At 38.8% G+C, this 23,360-nt stretch overlaps 1 protein-coding gene across 3 annotated transcripts in view; it reads right to left on the bottom strand.

The window, feature by feature from the left end:
• Positions 1 to 23,360, bottom strand: part of kek5 (kekkon 5) — a 261,070-nt gene that overhangs the window by 105,425 nt on the left and 132,285 nt on the right. Inside the window, exon 2 of one of the 3 annotated variants that reach the window (XM_069506203.1) lies at positions 15,358 to 15,433. The exons of the other annotated variants lie outside the window; for them this stretch is intronic. The gene's annotated coding sequence lies outside the window, so the exon portion shown is untranslated. The remainder of the gene's footprint in view (positions 1 to 15,357; positions 15,434 to 23,360) is intronic. 3 annotated transcript variants of the gene reach the window in all.

Here is a 23,360-nt window from a genome sequence, read left to right as displayed (position 1 = left end):
CGATTTCTCTCGTCATTATCTAGGTTTATTGATATATAAAACATTGAAAAAAATATTGATTTAAAAGTAACGAGGCTCAAAAGATTCCTATTTTAACACTAAATTAATGACAACTTTGGGCGTAAATAAATAAGGTTAGGGATATGAAAATTCTAAAACAATTTATCATTAGACGTAGTTTATTTATTTATTAGTTGAAATAATTTTACTTTGTAAACATAAATTCAGCAGTTTTTTCTCAAAAATACTTTTCCTGAACCCTTTTCGCGCGCTTGATTTCAGTGAAAATCATCGTGCCTCTCAACTTTCTCATACAATGTCAAGTGAAAAGCAAACATGTTACCCACGTGCGCTGCCAATTTCGGTCGAGCGTCCTGCGTCACCGTTCATTTCAGAAGGTACAATTTGGCTTCAGCTCAACGCGAAGTGATAGTTGAATGTTAATAGTACCGCTTTGTGAAGCTTCCACCTTATATCCTGTGCAGGAATGTGCCGGGGGACTTAGCCGCAGAGTCCTGGACAGCTGCCAGAATTACCAGCTCACTCACGGATTGCTTTACTTCTGAAATTCGGGATTGGATTCCTACCTATTCCTGAGTGGTACCTACTTTGCCGACAAATATGTAAAATCTAATCTAAATCAGCCTGTACTGTCCCACGTCTGGGCAAAGGTCTCCCTCCGATCCTTCCACCATTTCCTATTCCGTGCCTCTTCAGGCCACGCAACTGTAAACTTGTCTAATTCATCACGCCAACGTCGCCTCGGCCTACCACGCTGGCGTTGATGATTCTGGGGAGTCAAGAAAGAAAGTCAAAGTCAAAGTCAACGTCAAAGTCAAATGATTTATTCAAAATAGGTAATTAATCACTCTTTTTGATGGTCAGATGTTGGATTTCTAAGATATAGTGGTGATAATTATTACGCAAACTTAAAACTAAAGCTACGAGGGTACGAAAGACAAATAGGTATGTAGCTGACTATCCTAATCTTTGATTTTCCGGGATAAAAAGTAGTCTATGTGTTAATCCAGGGTAATCTATCTCCTTTCCTCAACCAAATCCATGCAAAGCTAGAGCAGAGACCCATTGAAAAATGACCCCAAACGGGTTTTAAACTAGTCGGCCATACTTCTACTAAAGTTCAGCCGTCAGACTTATACTTACCTAAAAAAAAAATCCGATAAACCTCTCAATGCGAGGAAATACCAAGTCTCCGATCATTCAAGACAACTTAATATGTTTGGTCCATTCGCAAGCCAAAGTTTTATCGCCACCTGCGTCCAATATTGGACCAAACTCACGTGCGGCCAATAAAACTACGTTACGGTCGTTTAAGCCAATCATAACTTTGATACGAGCGCACTACTACCGATACTCGAATGTGGTTTATTTAGGGTTGACACTCACTGGCTTCGGTTTCCTGTACAAAAAGCCGTGCCGAACCGTCAGGTAGTGTACACCATATACTACTTATACATATATCATCATGATCAACCCATCGCCGGCTCATAAACTGCACCGCGGCGGGGTGATTACGTAAAACGTTGCAGCAGCGACGGCAACGCGACAGCAGTAGCAATGAGACAGTTCATTTGCTGTCTCTTTTCTTCTTCTTCTTATTTTGCTTTGTGGCTATTGCTGTCTCTCTCTAGCCGCTATTACGTGTGACGTTTGACAGCAATGATCGCGTGATTTACGTGTCGCAAGCCTGTCGCGAGATACGTTATCACCCCGCGGGTCTCTTCTCAGATTGAGAAGGGTTTTGGCCATAGTCTACCACGCTGGCCATGTGTGGATTTGTAGACTTCACACACCTTTGAGATCATTATGGAGAACTCTCAGGCATGCGGGTTTCCTTACGATGTTTTCCTTCACCGTTAAAGCAAGTGATACTAAATGCGTACCCGGGATCTTACCCCCGACCTTCAATTAGAAGGCGGACGTCCTAACCACTAGGCCATCACAGCTTTTACTTAAATTAAAATCGCATTATTTCGTGAAAGTAACATACAAGATTGCAACATAAGACCAGTGCGGCGCTAGTATGGCTCATGCGATTTTTAGCGTTCCGTACCCAAAGGGTGAAAACGGAGCTCTATTAACGTAAAACGTAACGGTAAAAAAAGCAGCGGGCATTGGCTGAATGAAGACGGGCAGGGCATAGTGACGCTGGGGAAATCCTATGCTCAACTGTGCACGACAAGATAATGATAGTGATGATAGAAGAGATTACTTCGTCAGACATCTGAAGCTAATGTGAGCTAAGCCTTAGCTATTAAAATTTTAGTACGCCATTTTGATATCAACTCAGTGCCAGACGCCGGTTTATTCGAATGCATAATCGCTCAAAAATATGAGCTCTAAAATAGAGATTCACTAACTCTACTAGAAATATGGACTCCTAAATATTGAATTGTTTGTCGGAATTATATTTGACGCAGGTAGCCTTAAAGTAGCCTTGTTTTTCTTTGATTTTATGTCACCATAGCCTAAGTTCGCCTATCGCATATATAGAGTTCACTTCCCTCACTCTAGCTCACTCTGACATGACTAACAAATGAGACAGCAGCCCAAGCATGGTCAGTGCGGCAATTCTTCTTCGCGCATTTTCTATATTCCACAAGTCTTGTGGAATGGAGAATCCGTTGTGGAATGGAGAAATCAAAAAATGTTTGTTTGTACCACAATTTTCATTTAAATTTTCGATCATAATCTTCGACGATTTTCCAATAGTAGTATCTCGACACGGTCTCTAATTAGTCGCTGGAACTTGTAGCCGCGGCCCACGCCCCACGCCCCGCCGTGGACGTGTCTATTTGGCGGAATATCATACCTCGATATCGTGTTAAAACTTTCACAGTATCGAGCTATGGTGCCGATTGAAACGCATTTACTAACCACCAAGTTCAATGATGATGTGAGTTCATTATAGGACTATTAGTTCTGACCCGCCTGGACTTAGCCTAGTTCTTAGACGTTTGTCGGGTTCCGTACCCAAAGGGTAAAAACAGAATTAATGTCCCTTTCTTAACAGATAAATCCAATACCTAACAATTTTTTTTACCCGACCCGGGAATAGAACTCAGGATCTCCTCTACTAACCACTAGACCAACGAGACAGTTAACTAACTAGGATATCTACCATCACCACTTTTTTACGACTTTTCTGCAAAACTTTGTACCTACATAAGTAGTACATCTCTTAATTCTCGATCATTTTCTTTGATGATTTTCCAATAGTAGTATCGCGATCCTCGACACGGTCTCTAATTAGTCGCTGGAACTTGTAGCCGCGGCCCACGCCCCACGCCCCGCCGTGGACGTGTCGGAGTTGGCGGAATATTATACCTACGTCGATATCGTGTTGAAACTTCGACAGTAACGAGCTATGGTGACGATTGAAACGCATTAACTAACCACCAAGTTCAATGATGTGAGTTCTCTGATTGGGACTATGACCCGCCTAGACTTGGCCCAGTGGGAATGGGGGGAATTCCACAAGCAATTTTAGACTTGCCTTTACACAACTTTAAAAAATGTGTTAAAAGTATGCTCCTAAAAAAAGCATATTATACAGTCGAAGACTATGTAAACGATAAAAAAGCTTGGATTTGACTCGCTCCAGCAATGCGAGGGGCTGCAATGGCTTGTATAGTACGGTATAATAACATTGTAAATTGAAAAATTAAAAAGAGCAACCGCTGAGTTTCTTGCTGGTTCTTCTCGGTAGGAACGGCATTCCGAACCAGTGGTAAATTAAAACTACCTGACTATTCATAAGCACTTGTAAAAAGTTTACATGAATAAAAAAACATTCTATTCTATTCTAGTGCTTAAGACGTTTTTAGAGTTTGGTACCCAAAAGTTCTTAGCCTAGTGCTATAAAAAAATTTTTTTTCCTTACAAAGTGGGGTATCATATGAAAGCGCTCTATGGCTTTACCTGTACAGTCTAAAACAGGTTTTTATTCAGTTTGATGCGCGCAATATGTCGAAAAAATACGACTGTAAACACGGAACCATGTAGAAACAAAAGGCGCATGGGTTTATTAAAAAACTGCCCCACCCCTTCCGGGTTAGCCCGCTTCCATCTTAGACTGCATCATCACTTACCACCAGGTGAGATTGCAGTCAAGGGCTAACTTGTATCTGAATAAATAAAAATAAATAAATAACCCTCAGTGCGCGAGTCTGACTCGCACTTGACCGGTTTTTTATGCATAATATTAATCTTAATTAAAATTCCTTGTTGTTTCCCAACTGAGTTAATAAATTGATTAGGCCATTAACCGCGGTGAAATATCTCGTAATTTTTTTTGCCTTTTCATTTAATTCATTTCCAACCTTTGTTCACAAAAGCCTATCAAGTTCGGTCGTTAATCCGTTTAACAAATGGAAAGACGAACCTTATTATTACAGTAATTGCGATACCTAACTCAATGTCAGGCCAGAGTTAGATATTACAGCTCAAAAGGTTCAAAGAGACCTAATATAAATATCTAGGATTGTTGTATTAAGGTAAGTAAATAAACTTGTTTGAAATAAAACAATTATTTTAGTATTTAGTATTTATAATAATTTAATTTATTACTTAATAGGAAGATACAAAAAACAAAAATACCAAACTTATTCTGGAACATAAAAATTACAAATGAAAATATCATCTAAACCACCGCAATTATTTTAGTTCCCAAAATTTACTTTGCATTTCTTTGCATTGGAAATAGAATTTAATGTTGGAATTACCTGCTCACTACTAGAACGGGTCTCTTCTCAGAATGAGTAGGTTAAGGTCATGTCCACCACGCTGGCTAAGTGCGCATTGGCTGACTTCGAACATGTTTACAGTACGCGGCAGAAAAAAATGTACATCGGCCTTTAGAATGACATTTCGGCTTTGTAGGGCGTTGTCTCTGTCACTCATACCTAATATGACGTTTTGTCGGTCTCAACGACATAGACAATCCTCTAGAATTATTCCGCTATCTCCTTCTAAAGGTCGATATATAAATTATTTTCTGACGCGTACTTTAAGAACATTATGAAAAACTCTGTGGTTGTGTATGTGTGTGTGTGTGTGTGTGTGTGTGTGTGTGTGTGTGTGTGTGTGTGTGTGTGTATGTATGTATGTAGGGATGTGTTTGGTAAAGCAAGTGATATTTAATTTCTTAAAACGCACATGTATCTAACTTCAAAAACATAGGAATCTAAATATATAAAAGGAAAAGGTGACTGACTGACTGAATGACTGACTGACTGACTGACTGATCTATCAACGCACAGCTTAAACTACTGGACGGATCGGGCTGAAATTTGGCATGCAGATAGCTATTATGACGTAGGCATCCGCTAAGAAAGGATTTTTGAAAATTCAATCCCTGAGGGGGTGAAATAGGGGTTTGAAATTTGTGTAGTCCACGCGGACGAAGTCGCGAGCATAAGCTAGTTTTATATAACCTTCCAACCCCCATTTCACCTCATTTTAAAGCTAATTAATGAATTTTCTCAAAGTCATTAATTAGCTGTTGCCTACGCCCTAGAAGGAAAGGGACCTACTTTTCCAAGTTTGTAGGCTTTATATATAAATATTATATGCCTAGCCTTTTCCCATGTTAGTTGGGGTCGGCTCTTCTAACCATATTTCTCCAAGTTGTTCTATTTTGGGTCGTCATGGGGTCAATTTGGGCTGTTTTAAGATCGTTCAATATGACTGACATTCAGCTTTGTCGAGGTCTTCCCCGTCGTCTGGGTGCAGCGCTAACATTGATTACACTTCTGGTCATGTGAATCTCGGGTCTTCTCATAACATCACCGTACCACTGCACTCGCAGGCGTCTCTCCAAGAGTTTATCTTCAATTGGCGCTACTTTAAAGTTTGTAGGCTTTATAGTTCCTGAGATTTCGTAATATAGTTAGTGAGTGGTATAATTTAGATAGATAGATAGATAGATATAAATACTTTATTGTACACAAAAAATATTGCATAACTATTACAGAAACTAAAACTAAAAAAAAATATTGTATGCAAAGGCGGCCTTATTGCTCACAGCAATCTCTACCAGGCAACCTTTGGTGAAAGGAGAAACTAGGTGTGTTGGATAGTACTTAGACGCAATACAGAAAAATGAAGTAGTATTATATTATATAATATAATAGCTTTTGTATATATAAAAGACTAGCTGATGTCCGAGACTTCGTCCGCGTGCATTTATATTTTCACAAATCCCGTGGGAACTCTTTGATTTTCCGGGATAAAAAGTAGCCTATGTCACTCTTCAGGTCTTCAACTACATCCACGTAAAAATCAGGACAATCCGTTGCTCCGTTGAGGCGTGATTGAAGGACAAACCAGCAAACAAACACATAATATGAGTAGTGAAAGGAAATTATTTAACTTAGAATTAATAAAATGAGCTAAGAATTCCATTTTTCTTAAGAAAAAAGCTAGAAATGGAATTTTCTACGAATCTTATAGTTCAAGATACATATATAGGTAACTACTCAATATTATTCTATAGTACGCGGCCGAAAGTAACCGACAAAACGTCATATGGGTATGAGTGACAGAGACAACGCTCTACAAAGTACAAAGCCGAAATGTCATTCTAAAGGCCTGTAAATAATTCTTATACCTATTACCTCTGCCTTATATGTATATGCATGTATAATATTATATACCTGTTTGTAATGCCTTAATGAGCAACGACGGTCTGATATAGAACAAACACTCTATTTATTGGACCTACAAATTGAAATAGAAAAAACATTTAACGAAATACCTTGACATGGAGACGACATATTATTTATCTCGTTTATTCGCTGAACCAAGTGAAAAAACCTGTCTAGATAATGTAGAAACGTCTCGGCAAATAATACCTAGAGATATCTAATAGCAATTTATTTCAAGGTCAGAATTTAATGAACCTAATAAATAAAGCGATGGTCAAACAAAACGCGCGACTGAATTTAAAACTAATTTACAAAATATTTTTTTAACTGTTGCCTTTAGATTTTTTTTTTTTTCATTATTTTTTATTCAATGACTAGTTAGCTCTTGATACCGATCTCACTGTTAAAGACGATGGTGGTGTTATGTTATGGTGTAGTTTAAAATGGAAGCGGGCTAACTTGGAAGGATTATGGCAGGTTTATAAAACTCATACTCCTAATCGAAGAACAAAAGCGACCGACATAGCTCAAAGGATTAGCAAGCTGAAGTGGCAATGGGCAGGTCATGTCTGTCGCAGAACCGACGGCTGATGGGGCAGGCGTGTTCTGGAGTGGAGATCTCATACCGGTAAACGCTGTGTGGGACGACCTCCAGGCCGCTGGACCGATGACCTGAAGAAGGTGGTAGGGAGCGGGTGGATGAGGAAGACGGAGGGCCATGTTTGGTGGCGCGCTCTTGGAAAGGCCTATGTCCAGCAGTGGACGCAAATAGGCTGATAAATTGGATTGGATTGTACTCCTAATGACGGACCCACGCCACCCCTCTTTCGACACAGCATCATACCGGAACTTAACTTCATCAAGATCACTATTGGCGGTACGTCTTTGCAGATGATAGGAACTTTAAATTCGCCGTTTCGCGTTGTATCTGACCAAGGCCTTAACCATTTAAGTTTAGCTTACGTTAACTTAAATCGTAAAAGGAGATTCAAGTTAAAGTGGCCAGTTCAACACGCGTCTAAGCTATCTCTAATAGATTTTAAGGCTGAAATCTATAGAGCGTGCTTTGACTTCTGTTAATACGAGACAGATTTATGCCAGATATATAACGCTGTCTCGTTTTAACCGTGTCTTAAGCCTGAGCAAAGTCAGAGTGCGCTCTATAGATTTCACCCTAAGAGTTAGAATCTTTGCTCCACAGCCCGCGAGGGCCAGACCTTCGTTATTTTATAAAAGCTGAAAGTTTCTGCGCGTATTGTCCCCAACACTGGGAGGAACGATCAGCGACTATGAAGTTTGACTATTAAAGTTTAAATGTTTAAGGGTGTCTGGCAGGGGATTGCCACAATACTTTCTGGCGATGCATGACGTGAGTTCTTATACTATTCCGAAGAAAATTCAAAAAAAATAGCTTTAAATACTCGCGACTTCGTCCGCGTGGACTACACGAATTTCAAACCCCCATTTCACCCCCTTAGATGTTGAATTTTCAAAAATCCTTTCTTAGCAGATGCCTACGTCATAATAACTATCTGTATGCCAAATTTCAGCCCGATCCGTCCTGTACTTTGAGCTGTGCGTTGATAGATCAGTCAGTCAGTCAGTCCACCTTTTCGTCATATATATTTAGAATGGATATCATAATACTATTATTACTGAGTTACCAACTCAATAGGGCCTACTTGTATAGCATTATCATTTTTGTCTTTGAGACGATTTTACAAAGTTTGTAAAGATATCCAGAATACTAAAATCTAGACAGAGCAAGCTCGGCAAGTTTGAAGTTAGGACATGTAATATAGACGACCGTTAACAAACCAGACCCAAACTAAATTTTATCGCTGGTAATTCTATTTAAGTTTTACGTCTCTCAGGATTTTATTAAGGTACCTACCTACGCTTACACGAGCAATGAAATTCAGCAATTCCAGGCAATTTAGTCAATTATGACGTCACGACCACATGAAGCAATTATTTATTTATTTATTTGGCAACCAAAAAAGATTACAATACATCATAATTCTAACCTAATTCTACAATCACTACATTTTGTTCTTATTGTAACCCTAGAGGGTCGCACGATATGACCAGACTTTAAAACACGCATAGCTGTTATAATCTATATTATGTACACAATATCAACACTTCCGAGTACCTAATCCATACTAATATTATAAATGTGAAAGTGTGTGTGTCTGTCTGTCTGTCTGTCTGCAAGCCTTTCACGGCCCATCCATTCAACCGATTTTCATGAAATTTGGTAGAGAGGTAGCTTGCATCCCGGGGAATAGAAGCCTATGTCCATATGCTACTTTTTATTCCGAAAAACCAAAGAGTTCCCACGGGATTTTTTAAAATCTAAGTCGCGGACATCATCTAGTACACAATGAGTGTGAGCAGGAATAGTAATTCTATTATTTTATTAAATTAATTTAATTATTTTTCTAAAGAAGATTGGAAATCTGTGATCAAAAACATCCAGCTTAACAAATTCATTATAAGAGCGACACATTCTTATGACAGGATTGTAATGCAATACCCACTAAATTTCAGCAATGTTATACGAAATAATTGCTTCAAATTGCTCCACTTATTGCTCCAGATCGATCCATACGTGTTGCCGAGCAACAATTGTTTACAAAATTGCCCATGTAAGTGCACCATTATAGAACTTGTGACACGTCTCGACTCTCGATTCTTCAAACTGCACATTTACATTACATGAAGTTTTATTGTTATTTGTTCAATTTTTTTTTTTTTTATTCAGATACAAGTTAGCCCTTGACTGCAATCTCACCTGATGGTAAGTGATGATGCAGTCTAAGATGATAGCGGGCTAACCTGGAAGGGGTATGGCAGTTTTTATTAAACCCATACCCCTTTGGTTTCTACACGGCATCGTACCGGAACGCTAAATCGCTTGGCGGCACGGCTTTGCCGGTAGGGTGGTAACTAGCCACGGCCGAAGCCTCCCACCAGACCAGACCAGAAATTTAGAAATTATAAAATTCCAAACCCCTGCCAGGAATCGAACCCGGGACCTCCCACTAATAAGACCACAGCGCTCACCACTACGCCAGGGAGGTCGTCAAAAATTTAAGTAATAAGAAACGTTTCACATGTTTTTTTGAAATTCATTATAGGCGCACGCTTGACCACGGTCACACCTGATGGGAAGTGATGATGTGGCCTAAGATGGGATGCGTTTGCCTAGAAGGTGCCTATTCACTCTTGTTTTAAAGATACCCGGGTTACAATTGGCAGGAAACACTGATCTCGGAAGAATATTCCAGACCCTAGCCATGCGTATAAGGGATGATGACGCAAAGCGTTTCGTAAGCGTAGATAGAATGTTGACATAGGGGTGGAAACTCGCCCGGTGTACTTGGTAGAAAGGTGAGGGAGGGACAAGATAGAACAGCTCCTGAGCACACTCTCCGTTGGAGATTGCCCATTTTCTTAGAAGCTTTGGGCCCCCCCCTAATATAATTGTTATGTCACCATGGTTTTAATTTTATTTTGTAGACAAAATAATTAACTCTTTATATTCTGCAAACGATTTCTATTTATTCACCCAGGTTATAAAGAAATCTTATTTTTTATATTGCTGATTTTGAGGTTATATTTAATCAATACTTCTTCAAAATAAATGCATGTCTACGATTCTAACTGTAATTGTGGATATTTTTAATAATAGAGTGAAAAAAAGTCGTAATAAAACATAATCGTAAAAAAATAACACATTTCTTAAAAATTTAATTTAAGTTTTGACACGATGCCACAAAAGAGGGCCCGTTCACGGGCGATCTCCTTTACATTTCTCAAATATTTCGTCAAATATCTTTGTAGTCAGCCCTGGAATCTGAAGTCATAACAACAGCTAGAGTCCATGTTAGTACTCCGCTACACGACATATCATTCCACTCGGTCGGTTTATAGTTTATACCTCCGAGATGTGCGGAATTAAGATGAAGTGACCACATTGTAGCGCTACCTGTGAGAGTGCTTTAAGATCAATAGCAACTATGCCGTTATGTCTTTGGCATAGATACCTTTACATTGCCATATTAATAGACGTTCACTGCTGAACATAGTTATCTTGTTTTAATGTTTGACGACCTCCCTGGCGCAGTGGTGAGCGCTGTGGTCTTAATAGTGGGAGGTCCCGGGTTCGATTCCTGGCAGGGGTTTGGAATTTTATAATTTCTTAATTTCTGGTCTGGTCTGGTGGGAGGCTTCGGCCGTGGCTGGTTACCACCCTACCGGCAAAGCCGTGCCGCCAAGCGATTTAGCGTTCCGGTACGATGCTGTGTAGAAACCAAAGGGGCATGGGTTTATTAAAAACTGCCATACCCCTTCCAGGTTAGCCCGCTATCATCTTAGACTGCATCAACACTTACCACCAGGTGAGATTGCAGTCAAGGGCTAACTTGTATCTGAATTAAAAAAAAAAAAAAATGTAGATAAACGGGTACATACCACGAGTAATTTGATGTTTTTATTTGTGGTTATTTTAACCCTGGTCGTGTCGGTCAAGTGCTGCGAAAGATTAAGTTCAAACTGTCATGTGCAGTAGCGAACTACCCTCTTTCTTTGACATTTCTCTTTCTTGGGTAAAATATCGACAAATAAAACATCAAATTAATCGTGGTATGTACTGGATTTACGGGTTATTGTTAGAAGTGGAATCAATATTTTTGTAAGGATTTCTAAAATATCATTTTTCAATCGTTTTCAATTGTATTTTTAGTTTTCTACTAGCTTATGCCCGCGACTTCGTCCGCGTGGACTACACAAATTTCAAACCCCTATTTCACCCCCTTAGGGGTTGAATTTCCAAAAATCCTTTCTTAGCGGATGCCTACGTCATAATAGCTACCTGCATGCCAAATTTCAGCCCAATCCGTCCAGTAGTTTCAGCTGTGCGTTGATAGATCAGTCAGTCAGTCAGTCAGTCAGTCAGTCAGTCAGTCAGTCAGTCACCTTTTCTTTTTATATATACAGATTATTGCTTAGCACGCACGTAACTTTGTAAAGTAACGGGTCCGTACCCCCGATCTTATGCTTATCTAAGTTGAGCCAAAGTATAACATAAGTGAGTTTGTGCGGAAGCTAGTCACAACAAGCGGGGAGTTTCCGACTTTATGAACAAATGTTTGTCATGAAGTTTGTAATGTTATTGTTATGGAGTCAACACGTTAGCTTGATTCTTATGATTGGATGTTATTGGAGATTTTTAACCGGCTTCCAAAAAGGAGAGGAGAAGCTTTACACTTTGAGTTCTAGTTTTTTTTTATTATGCTCGCCCGACTTCAACATACATACACGTGTAGAGGCAAAAAATATTTTTTACTTTGTAGTGATTTTGGAAGTCGGTTTTTGATATATTTTTTGTGTATTTACTGCTGTCATATTATAAACACTAGGTACAAAGAATAACATGAATTATAATTTCGAGAATTTTGCCTAGTGGCCAAATTCGGTCAAGACTCAAGAAATATTTACATTATATATTATTTATGCTATTTATGATATGCTTAAACAGAATATTCATGCTCATATTTAATCGGATTAAATATTAGTGTATGAGAATTGAGAAATGAATTATTAATTGGGTTGTTATGAAGTCGGGATCAAGGCCTGTACTTTAAGCTAGACTTAATTAGCTGTTAAGGCCGTGATAGCCTAGTGGTTACTACGTCCGCCTCGGGCGCCTCCTATTCGTGAGGTCGGGGGTTCGATCCGGGGCACGCACCACTAACTTTTCAGAGTTATGTGCGTTTTAACGGTGAAGGAAAACATCGTGACGAAACCTGCATGCCTGAGGATTCTCCATAATGTTCTCAAAGGTGTGTGAGCTCTGGCAATCCGCTCTTGGACAGCGTGGTGGACTATGGCCAAATCTTTCTCATACTGAGAGGAGCCCGGTGCTCTGTAGTGAGCCGGCTATGGGTTCATCATGATGATGATGATGATGATGATGATGATGAATCTACCCATCACTACACATATTATAAATGTGAAAGTGTGTTTGTTTGCTGGTTTATTGGTTTGTTGGTTTGCCCTTCAACCACGTCGCAATGGAAAAACGGATTGACGTGATTTTTAGGGTTCCGTACCTCAAAAGGAAAAACGGAAGCCTTATAGGATCACTTTGTTGTCTGTCTGTCTGTCTGTCTGTCCGTCTGTCTGTCTAGAAACCTACAGGGTACTTCCCGTTGACCTAGAATCATGAAATTTGGCAGGTAGGTAGTTCTTATAGCTGACATTTGGGGAAAAATCTGAAAACCGTGAATTTAGGGTTAAATCACACAAAAAAAAATTAAATTGTGGTCATGAACTAATAATTAGTATTTTCAACTTTCGAAGTGAGTGACTATATCAAGTGGGGTACCATAAGGGGGTCTTCACCTGTACATTCTAAAACAAATTTTTATTTATTTTTATGCATCATAGTTTTTGAATTATCGTGCAAAATGTCGAAAAATACGACTTTAGTACGGAACCCTCATTGCGCGAGCCTGACTCGCACTTGGCCGGGTTTTTTTTGCATGGGTATACCTGGAGAGTCCCGGAAGAGAAAAAGTTCTAATAGGATTTATAGAGAACCTAAATCCACACAAGAGAAGCCGTTGGCATTATCTAGTGGCACCTACATACAAACATACATCCCAAACACATTACCCTCCTTTTGGTGCAACCGGGTAATAAAATAGGCTAAAACAATAATTAATGCTAAGTAGTTAGATAAGGAAGGATTAGGATGAGGAAGGCTGAGGACCGGGTGTGGTGGCGCTCTTTAGGGAAGGCCTATGTCCAACAGTGGACGTCCACAGGCTGATGATGATGATGATGATGAGTTAGATTAGAGGCGGGCACGTTTAAATACATTGCAACCTGCATCTTCTGGGTTCGCGCCCGATGCCTTGACCACTCGGCCACGGTTTCGCTTACTGCCAGTGACGAAAGTGATACGTATATGTTTACTCAGTACTGAAGCGACTGTTTAATGCCATCTAGTAGCGACACTTTGCAGTTATCGAAACTACTTTCAAAGGCCCATATTACAATGGGCGCGAACCCAGAAGATGCAGGTTCGATTCCTGTCGGTTACGCAATTTTTTATATGTATTTAAAATTATTTAGGGTAAAATAATAATGAATGAATACAGAAGCTGTGGTAGCCTAGTGGTTAGGACGTCCGCCTTCCAATCGGAGGTCGGGAGTTCGATCCCGGGCACGCACCTCTAACTTTTCGGAGTTTTTAAGTAATTAAAATATCACTTGCTTCAACGGTGAAGGAATACATCATGAGGAAACCTGCATACCTGAGAGTTCTCTATAATGTTCTCAAAGGTGTGTGAAGTCTGCCAATCCGCACTTGGCCAGCGTGAATGATAGCCACCGAGCTCATGTGCCACCTGTGCTCTGTAGTGAGCCGTTGATGAGTTGATCATGATGATGAATAATGAATGCTAAATGGCTAGATTGAGGCGGGCACGGTTCAAAGCCGAAACTCTTGATCGAGTTACGGCTACTAAATGTTACTTAATTTAATTTTATAACTTACCCTGCCTGTCAAAGCCATACAATTTCACATAGATACATTAATTTCCTTTATGTACATTACTCAAACATTTCTTATATCTAAATATATAATAAGAAAAGGTGACTGTCTGGCTGAATAACTTACCCTGCCTTCCGAAGCCATACAATTTCACATAGATACATTAATTTCCTTCATGTACATTACTCAACCATTTCTTATATCTAAATATATAATAAGAAAAGGTGACTGTCTGGCTGAATAACTTACCCTGCCTTCCGAAGCCATACAATTTCACATAGATACATTAATTCCCTTTATGTAGGTACGTTACTCAAACATTTCTTATATCTAAATATATAAAAGAAAAAGGTGACTGACTGACTGATTAACTGACTGATTGACTGACTGACTGGCTGACTGACTGACTGGCTGATCTATCAACGCACAGCTCAAAGTACTGGACGGATCGGGCTGAAATTTGGCATGCAGATAGTTATTATGACGTAGGCATCCGCTAAGAAAGTATGTTTGAAAACTCCTCCCTTAGTGGGGTAAAATAGGGGTTTGAAATTAGTGTACTCCACGCGGACGAATTCGCGAGCATAAGCTAGTCTATATGTATAAAATTCCTGACTGACTGACTTATATACCAACGCACAGCCTAAACCACTGAACCATAGAGACATGAAATTTGGTGAGTGTGTTCATTGCAAAGAGTAGGTATCCATTTTTCGAAATTCCACCCTTAAATCGGTTAAATAGGGGATGGAAGTTTGTATGAAAGTCTATCATTTTTAAAGTTACATCGATGAAAATGGTCAGGCTTTCGGTTAAGAATAAAAAATAAAATTCACGGTTTTTGAAAATTCAACTGCCAAGGGGGTTAAATAAGGGGTGAAAGTTTGTATGAAAGTCCGTCATTTCTCAAGTTAATTCCATGAAAATTGATATTTGGGTTTACGGTTACAAAAGGAAAAAATACTTAGTAACTATTTCACGATTTTTGAAAATTCTACGCCCACACCGATTATCTAAATTCCACCCGAGCGAAGCCGGGGCGGGACAGCTAGTTTCACAAACATTGATTCCCTTTATGTACGTTACTGAAACATTTCTTATATCGTTTACATAATACATTACCTGAAAAGAGTCCCCGAAATGTTCATTTAATTTTCTGTCTCCAATTCTGATTTTTCATCTTGTTTGCATTAGTTACCTGAAAAGAGAAAAAAATGTTGAGTATTTTGACATTTGGTGTGCAGCGGGATAGCCCAGTGGTTAAGACGTCCTATCCGGGTTTCGGTCCCGGGCACGCATCTCTAATTTTTGGAGGTTATGTACGTTTTAAGCTTAAATATCATTTGCTTTAACTAAACGGTGAAGGAAAACATCGTGACGAAATTAAATATCACATGCTTCTGAAAGAAGGCATTGCCCCATCCATGCCTATAAGTCTAAATATATAAAAGGAAAAGGTGACTGACTGACTGATCTATCAACGCACAGCTCAAACTACTGGACAGATCGAGCTGAAATTTGGCATGCAGATAGCTATTATGACGCAAGAACCGCTAAGAAAGGGTTTTTGAAAATTCAACCCCTAAGGGGGTGAACTAGGGGTTTGAAATTTATGTAGTCCACGCGGACAAAGTCGTGGGCATAAGTTCTCCATGATGTTCTCAAAGGTGTGTGAAGTCTGTCATTATAACGTATCTGTTTTTATAACGTAGGGCCTCCATGAAGAAAGGACTTTTAGAAATTTCACCGGAACAAAGTAAGTGAGTAAATGATATAATTAATTGTACCGTAACTTTACATTCAATTAATTATATTCAAATTAAAAGTTAATTAATTAATAATTTAAACTAAAACTAAAACCTTAAAAAATATAATAACTTAAACCTGTTCAGACACGGCATGTGAAGCGGCTGAAAAAGCCAAAACGTGCAAATACAGGGGTCTAGGCTCCGAATATGAATTTGTCCCATTCGGTGTCGAGACCCTTGGTCCGTGGGGTCCTAGCGCTATAAGACTTTTTAAGGAAATAGCAAAAAGGTTAGTCGACATCACAGGTGACCGAAGAGCAGGCAGCTAACTCGGACAAAGAATTAGCCTAGCTATACAAAGGGGGAACGCTGCCAGTATCTTCGGAACCTTGCCTAAAGGGACTCCTTTTAATAATATATTTTAGTTATTCAGTTAATTTAAATGTATCAACTCGATATCGGCATTACTTATAACTGCAACTAACATTATGCTAACAAGGTGCTCTAGTATGTATTCGATAAGAGCCGGCTGGTCATATTTACATTTAAAGTCCATGTTTGAATTATTTGCCCACGATAAGCGCTTTATCGGTCACACCGAGTTTTTGTTTGCTCAGCTCCCTTCGTATTGGCGCATGTGTTGGTAAGGAATACTGAAATAATAAACATAGGGCCACACGTGACGAGGGCTTACCAAATTGAATGGTTTGGGTCTTCTTGGCGGGATGATTCGCTGACTCAGGTGCTTAACATTGCTTGTATATTATGCTTATTCCAACAAGCACGCAAATTGTTCAAGATCAAATCCATGTATGTGTGTAACTAGATGATTGAAAAATAAACGTTTTATTTATTTATTTATTTATAAATTTATTTATTTATAACACGTGATAGCCACCGAGCTTCTTTGACACTTGCTTATTCCCGCGACTTTGTCCGCATGGACTACACAAATTTCAAACCCCTGTTTTACCCCCTTAGGAATTGAATTTTCAAAAATCCTTTCTTAGCGGATGTCTACGTCATAATAGCAATCTGCATGCCAAATTTCAGTCCGATCCGTCCAGTAGTTTGAGCTGTGCGTTGATAGATCATTCAGTCAGTCACCTTTGCCTTTTATAAATTTAGATTTATTTTTAATCCATTAAAGGTTTTCTACAAAAAAATGTTTTAATATCACTAAGTGAAGCAGTTGTAAAATCACTGAAAGTTTAAAAATAAGGAAATAAGCATAGAACATAAATTTTGTTTCAACTAAGCATGAAAAGTGTGAGTACCTAGCTACTAGAAAAATTAGATTCTGCATACCTATTTATATTTTTTCAGTAAATAAAAGGCTTATTTATTTTATTTATTTATTTATTTAAGTGAAGCAGCAATGTAGAAACAACCAACGTCAAATGAACTCGGTGGCTTATCATTCAGTGTTGAGCATTGAGTTAGCGAGTCATCCCGCAGATTTCGATACCCGACGAGGCAATTTGGGAGTTAATTCACTACCATCTATAACTATTAACTACAAATATTATAAATGCGAAGGAATGTTCATCTGTATGTTTGTTATCTTTCTATGGCACAATCCTTGCATCCTGGAGATGAATAAAGACTATCTTTTATTCCAGAAAATCAAATAGTTTCCACAGGATTTTTAAAAGCCTCGAACGAAGTCGCAGCAGTACCAGTAAGCTATATAAAAGGAAAAGCTCACAGACAATGACTTAGTCTATCAATGCACAGCTTCAACTACTGGAAGGATCAGGCTGAAACTTAGCTGACAGATAGCTATTATGATGTAGACATCCGTTGAGAAAGGATTTTCGATTTCAATCCCTAGGGAGTAAAATAGGGGTATGAAATTGGTGTAGTCCACGCGCACGAAGTCGCGGGCATAAGCTAGTGTAATATATTATTCTTATCCACTTCATTTCTCATAATCAATCTCGTGCAGAAGCTTGACCATTAATATTTATTAAGTCCTAATATTATTCTAGCGGTCGAAGGTTCCAACTTTTCGGAGTAAATATTATGTTAAGGGTGAAGAAAAAAATCTTGAGGTAACCTGCATACATGAAATTTCTCCATAATGACGTTTTCAAAGGTCTGTGAAGTCTGCCGATTCGCACTGGGCCAGCGTGGCAGACTATAGCCATAACCCTTCTGATACTGCGAGGAGACCCGTGCTGTGCAGTGAGCCGGTGAGGAGTGACTATAGTCGACGCATTTTAAACTGAGTCGTCGAATTATCTGTCTTTCGCTCGCACTTACTTACGACCTGTAAGTACGAGCCAAACAGACAGATAAACCGATGACTCAGTTTAAAATGCGTCGACTATACCTACATAAGTTTTCGTTATGGGACATATATCGCCTCGTACGACACGCGGTCGGCCGAGCCGGATCTGCCGTCACCACCAACGACTAATCCTAAGAAAAATAATTAGTTTCTTTTGCAGACTTCTGGCAGTTGGTTAAATTGCTACCCTGTGATCTCGCAGGATTGCTCTGCCTAGACGCCCCCGTCGACCGACTGAATGAAGACTTTAGGCTGTGGTAAAACTAAGTTTGTGTTAAAACTGAGCCTCAATAGCTCAACCAGTATAGGAGTGGACTGAAAACCGAAAGGTCGACGGTTCAAACCCCGCCCGTTGCACTATTGTCGTACCTACTCCTAGCACAAGCTTGACGCTTAATTGGAGAGGAAAGGGGAATATTAGTCATTTAAAAAATGGCTAATATTCTTTTAAAAAAAAAAAAAGTTAAATTCACCGGATTAGCGAAGTAAAACAAGTTACATTAAATATAATTTTCTGTTTTTGAACAACTTTTCAAATCCAAAAGTTCTTCCGGGAAGCTTTCGCAAGTTGTTACTGGTATGAACGTAAACTCATCGTTCGACGTAAAAAGTCTACTGTGGAGTTTTTCCACTCTAAAACAGAAATAGCTACTATAAAATGAAATTAAAACCTATTATTAGCTTGTTGTTACTTAATTTTAAGATTATAATAGACTAGCTTATGCTCGCGACTTCGTCCGCGTGGACTACACAAATTTCAAACATCTGTTTCACCCCCTTCGGGGTTGTATTTTCAAAAAATCCTTTCTTAGCGGATGCTTACGTCATAATAGCTATCTGCATGCCAAATTTCAGCCTGATCCGTCCAGTAGTTTGAGCTGTGCGTTGATAGATCAGTCAGTCAGTCAGTCACCTTTTCCTTTTATATATTTAGATTAATTTACGTTGTTGGATTTCCTAGTAAAATAAAAATAAAATAAATAAAAATAAATTACCTAAGAATTACTTTTCGAAGGGCTCTATATACCTAGCGGTGATGGCCTAGTGGTCAAGTGTCGGCCTTCTATTCCGGAGGTCGGGGGTTCGATCCCGGGCATGCCTTACTTTTCGGAGGTATATGCGATTAAATATCACTTGCTTTAACGGTAAAGCTAAACATCGTGAGGAAACCTGCATGCCTGAGAGATAATGTTCTCAGTTTTGTGATGTCTGCTAATCCGCACTTGGCTTATTGGTCATGGCCAAACCCTTCTCATATTGAAAGGAGACCCATTCTCTGTAGAGAGCCGGTGAGCAGGTGCGTGCACAGTGTTTGAAGCCAGGGTAGGCATTAGTTATGTAGGAACCTGTTTACTGGCAGGTCATAATGAAAAATATGCATTGAGCTATTACAACTGGGGTAAGCAATGCATTTATGCCTCTATGACGTGCACGCCACTGCCGGTGAGGGGTTGATGATGATGATGATGGGTCAGCAATGACGCCAATAGGACCTCTTGTAACAAATGAGTACCTACGTACATTAGAAGATAAAAATATGTACTAATAATAACTATTTATCTACTGGTACATGAGTTTTGCTTTGGTACTAATTGCTAACGTTACGCGGGTGCCGGGTAGGTAGATAAGTCTGTTTATCGTAACTTGACGCGTCAGTAATATGTAGGCACCATTGCTTGTTTTTTTGTTTAATTTATAGACTAGCGCTTGGCTACAATCAGACCTGGTGGCAAGTGATGATGCAGGCAAAGATGGGGCGCGTTTGTTTAGAAGATGCCTATTCACTCTTGACTTGAAGGTACCCATATTTTTGCTTTATTCCTTAGAGTTCATTATTGTGTGATTTGCAATGGTGACAAAATAGAGGGTGTAAAGGTGCTGATAAACTTGAGCATTCACTTGTAACAGAACATCGAGCATTCGCCGTTTTCATTTTTGTCGAACTGAACAACGAGCCGAGCCAAGCATAGAGCCAGAACGCTAGCAAAAACGAAAACAGGAGATAGTACTGATATGATAAAACAAAAAAAAACGCAAAAATTTTTTTAAAAAATCCTACATTTTGTAAAAGTTCACAATGTATTGCAAATAAAACATCTGACTGACTAGAGGTCAACGAACTTTGCGTAAGTAGGCCATTCGGATGTATAGCGTTCAAAACTCGGGGTCGATACCCCACCTGCGATGCAGCATTGACAGAGTGAACTAGCATTGACTCCGCGGCACTTATCTACGCAACGTCCGTTGACCTCCAGTGTCAGTCAGATGTTTTATTTACAATACATTGCGAACTTTTAGAAAATATTTAGGTTTTTTTTTCAGTAATCATCAGTACTACCAACTGTCTTCGTTTTTGCTAACATTTTCTCCCTACCATCTTGTCAGTTGCCAACTGTAACCAACTCAGTAGACGACTTTTTTATAAGTTGGAAAGTTTCCAACTTAATTGAAAAAATCCGTTGGAAAGGAGGGCTAAAAAGCTTAACTTTAAAAGCAAAAATGATATCATTTTGTGCATTGTAAGAATAATAGTACACTTGGGCGTTTTCAGACCGAAATGTAATAACCATTTGTTTTTGAAGTTCGGCAATTATGTTAAAATATGGCGCCGTTATGATTTTATTTGCGTATTTTATTTATGGAATTTTATGAGGAAGATACGTCCAAAAAATTACTCTCAACGTCAAACGAATAACATAAATTTGTAAATAATAAGGGAAAAATTTTCGCCGTTTTTTTATGTCAATTATCCCAAGATCCAGATGTTATCTAACCGTCCATTATTTCTACTATACTTTATTTATTTTCAATTTGCTAAAAAGATAAACAAATCGCAGAAACTTTCTCAGAGAAACGCGTAAGAGACGCGATTTTCCCGCCGTTTTAGACCTTTTGGAGTTCGATTTAGGATTTCATTGTCAACGGAATATCAAAGAGTTCACTCGTGATTTAAAAAAAAAATCCACGCGGACGAAGTCGCGGGCATCGTCTAGTCTAAATATATAAAAGGAAAAGGTGACTGACTGACTGACTGACTGACTGATCTATCAACGCACAGCTCAAACTACTGGATAGATCGGGCTGAAATTTGGCATGCAGTTAGCTGTTATGACGTAGACATCCACTAAGAAAGGATTTTAGAAAATTCAACCCCTAATGGGGTGAAATAGGGGTTTGAATTTTGTGTAGTTCACGCGGACGAAGTCGCGAGCATAAGCTAGTATAATATAAGCTCAGTGAGCTAAGAAACAATAAAATGTATGCTTTAAGCACGGCGTCTGCCTGATTTTTGGGTCACACGGGGAACTAAACAACACTGCACATAAAAAAAATTGTTATGAACTACCAGATGCCAGTTGTGGCGTGTACAGAGCCATCATCGTTTGTTTACTCCGGGTATGCAAGGGCGCGCTTTTTATGGAATTCTTGGGCTCAATCTTACGGCCGCCACTCACTCCGCCTCGTATCATCCTTCTAATAATAATATTCGAAGGTTGATACAAATTTATAAAAATGCGAAAATGTGTTTTATAATTGCGAACTCTTTGATTTTTCGAGACAAAAATTAAGCTTATATAAGTCCCCGGGATGGAAACTAGCCCTGTACAAAATTTCGTCAAAATTGGCCGCGAAAACGTAGCAGAAAGACGGACACGCTTTCGTATTTATAATATTAGTGTTGAAGTATAGATTAATTTATGTTTCTTCAGCTGTCGTTATCAGAGTTGAGTACTGCACTAACCAACTCCTAGTTCTAAGATGTGATGTGTGGCACAATTTAAGAAATAAAAGTTTTTCTTTCTCTCTTCTTTCTTTCACTAGGTGTGACCAAAATTGGTGCAATAGAATCCTACAACTTAATTCGAAATATATTACATTTTAAGGCTGTATGTTATATTTTTAAACCGCGACGCGTGCGCGAACTGAATCCCTGTGAAAAGGGACCCCGAATGGGTTCGAAACTAGTCGGGCTAACGTTGACTTAACACGTGCGTAAAGTAAGGCCGTTGTGTGATATGTATAATGGAAATCACTCACTATAGTTTAAGCGCTAAAATAGATTTTAATGCGTTATTTTTGTAAATGTTTTATAGTGTTTAGTAATTTTTTTCTGTTCTATTCAATTCTATTCTTAAATATTTGCGTACAAACAAACGCTTAAAAAATATTAAAACTCTTTAGTAAACACTGTTCTCAACGTTTAATGTTTTGCTTTTGACAATATTTTTATAAACATTACAAAATGGGAATTGAAAAAAAGAATTTAACTGAGGTATTTATTAAGCTCAAACACATACCTAATACGAATATATATTTATTACAGCTACAAGTACTTTTGTGAGCTTTATTTATTCAACACTACAATATGATACGCGCGACTTCGTCCGTCTGGATTTAGGTTTATTAAAAGTCTCGTGGGAACTTTTGGACAAAAATTAGATTATGGCACTCTCCAGATCTTTAACTATATCCATGCTAAAAATTAAGTCTGTGAAATTTCAACTCTCTACCTATTACGGTTCACGAGATGCAGCCCGCTGACAGACAGACGGACGGGCAGCGGAGGCTTAGTAATAGCACGTAATAGGTGGCTAATCACAAGGGTTCAGTGAATAAAATATTTTGGTACTAGCTGATGCCCGCGACTTCGTACGCGTGGACTTAGATTTTCGAAAATTCCGTGGGAACTCTTTGATTTCCCGGGATAAAAAATATGTCTATGTCACTCTCCAGGTCTTTAACTATACCCATACAAAAAATCACGTCGATCCGTTGCTCTGTTGCGATGTAATTGAAGGACAACCCAATAAACCAACAAACAAACACACTTTCACATTTATAATATGGGTACTGATGGCGGAGATAACTCGTCAATCAAATAGTAAAATGATTTTCAGAACTCATCCATGCAATTTTAATTGCAAACTATTGTTGAATGTTCGTTTAAATGTACATTCGTAAATAGATGCCTTGATAGATGCAGATGGGGCACGCTAATAAATCGCAGTATACTGAACGAAACTGGCAATGAAACTATTTGATTGCTATTTTATTTGCATTCTTTAATAGAAAACACTACTATT

This window comes from Maniola hyperantus, chromosome 22, assembly GCF_902806685.2.
Source record: "Maniola hyperantus chromosome 22, iAphHyp1.2, whole genome shotgun sequence".
Classification (NCBI taxonomy): Eukaryota; Metazoa; Arthropoda; class Insecta; order Lepidoptera; family Nymphalidae; genus Maniola; species Maniola hyperantus.
This window is presented reverse-complemented; position numbering and strand designations above follow the sequence as displayed.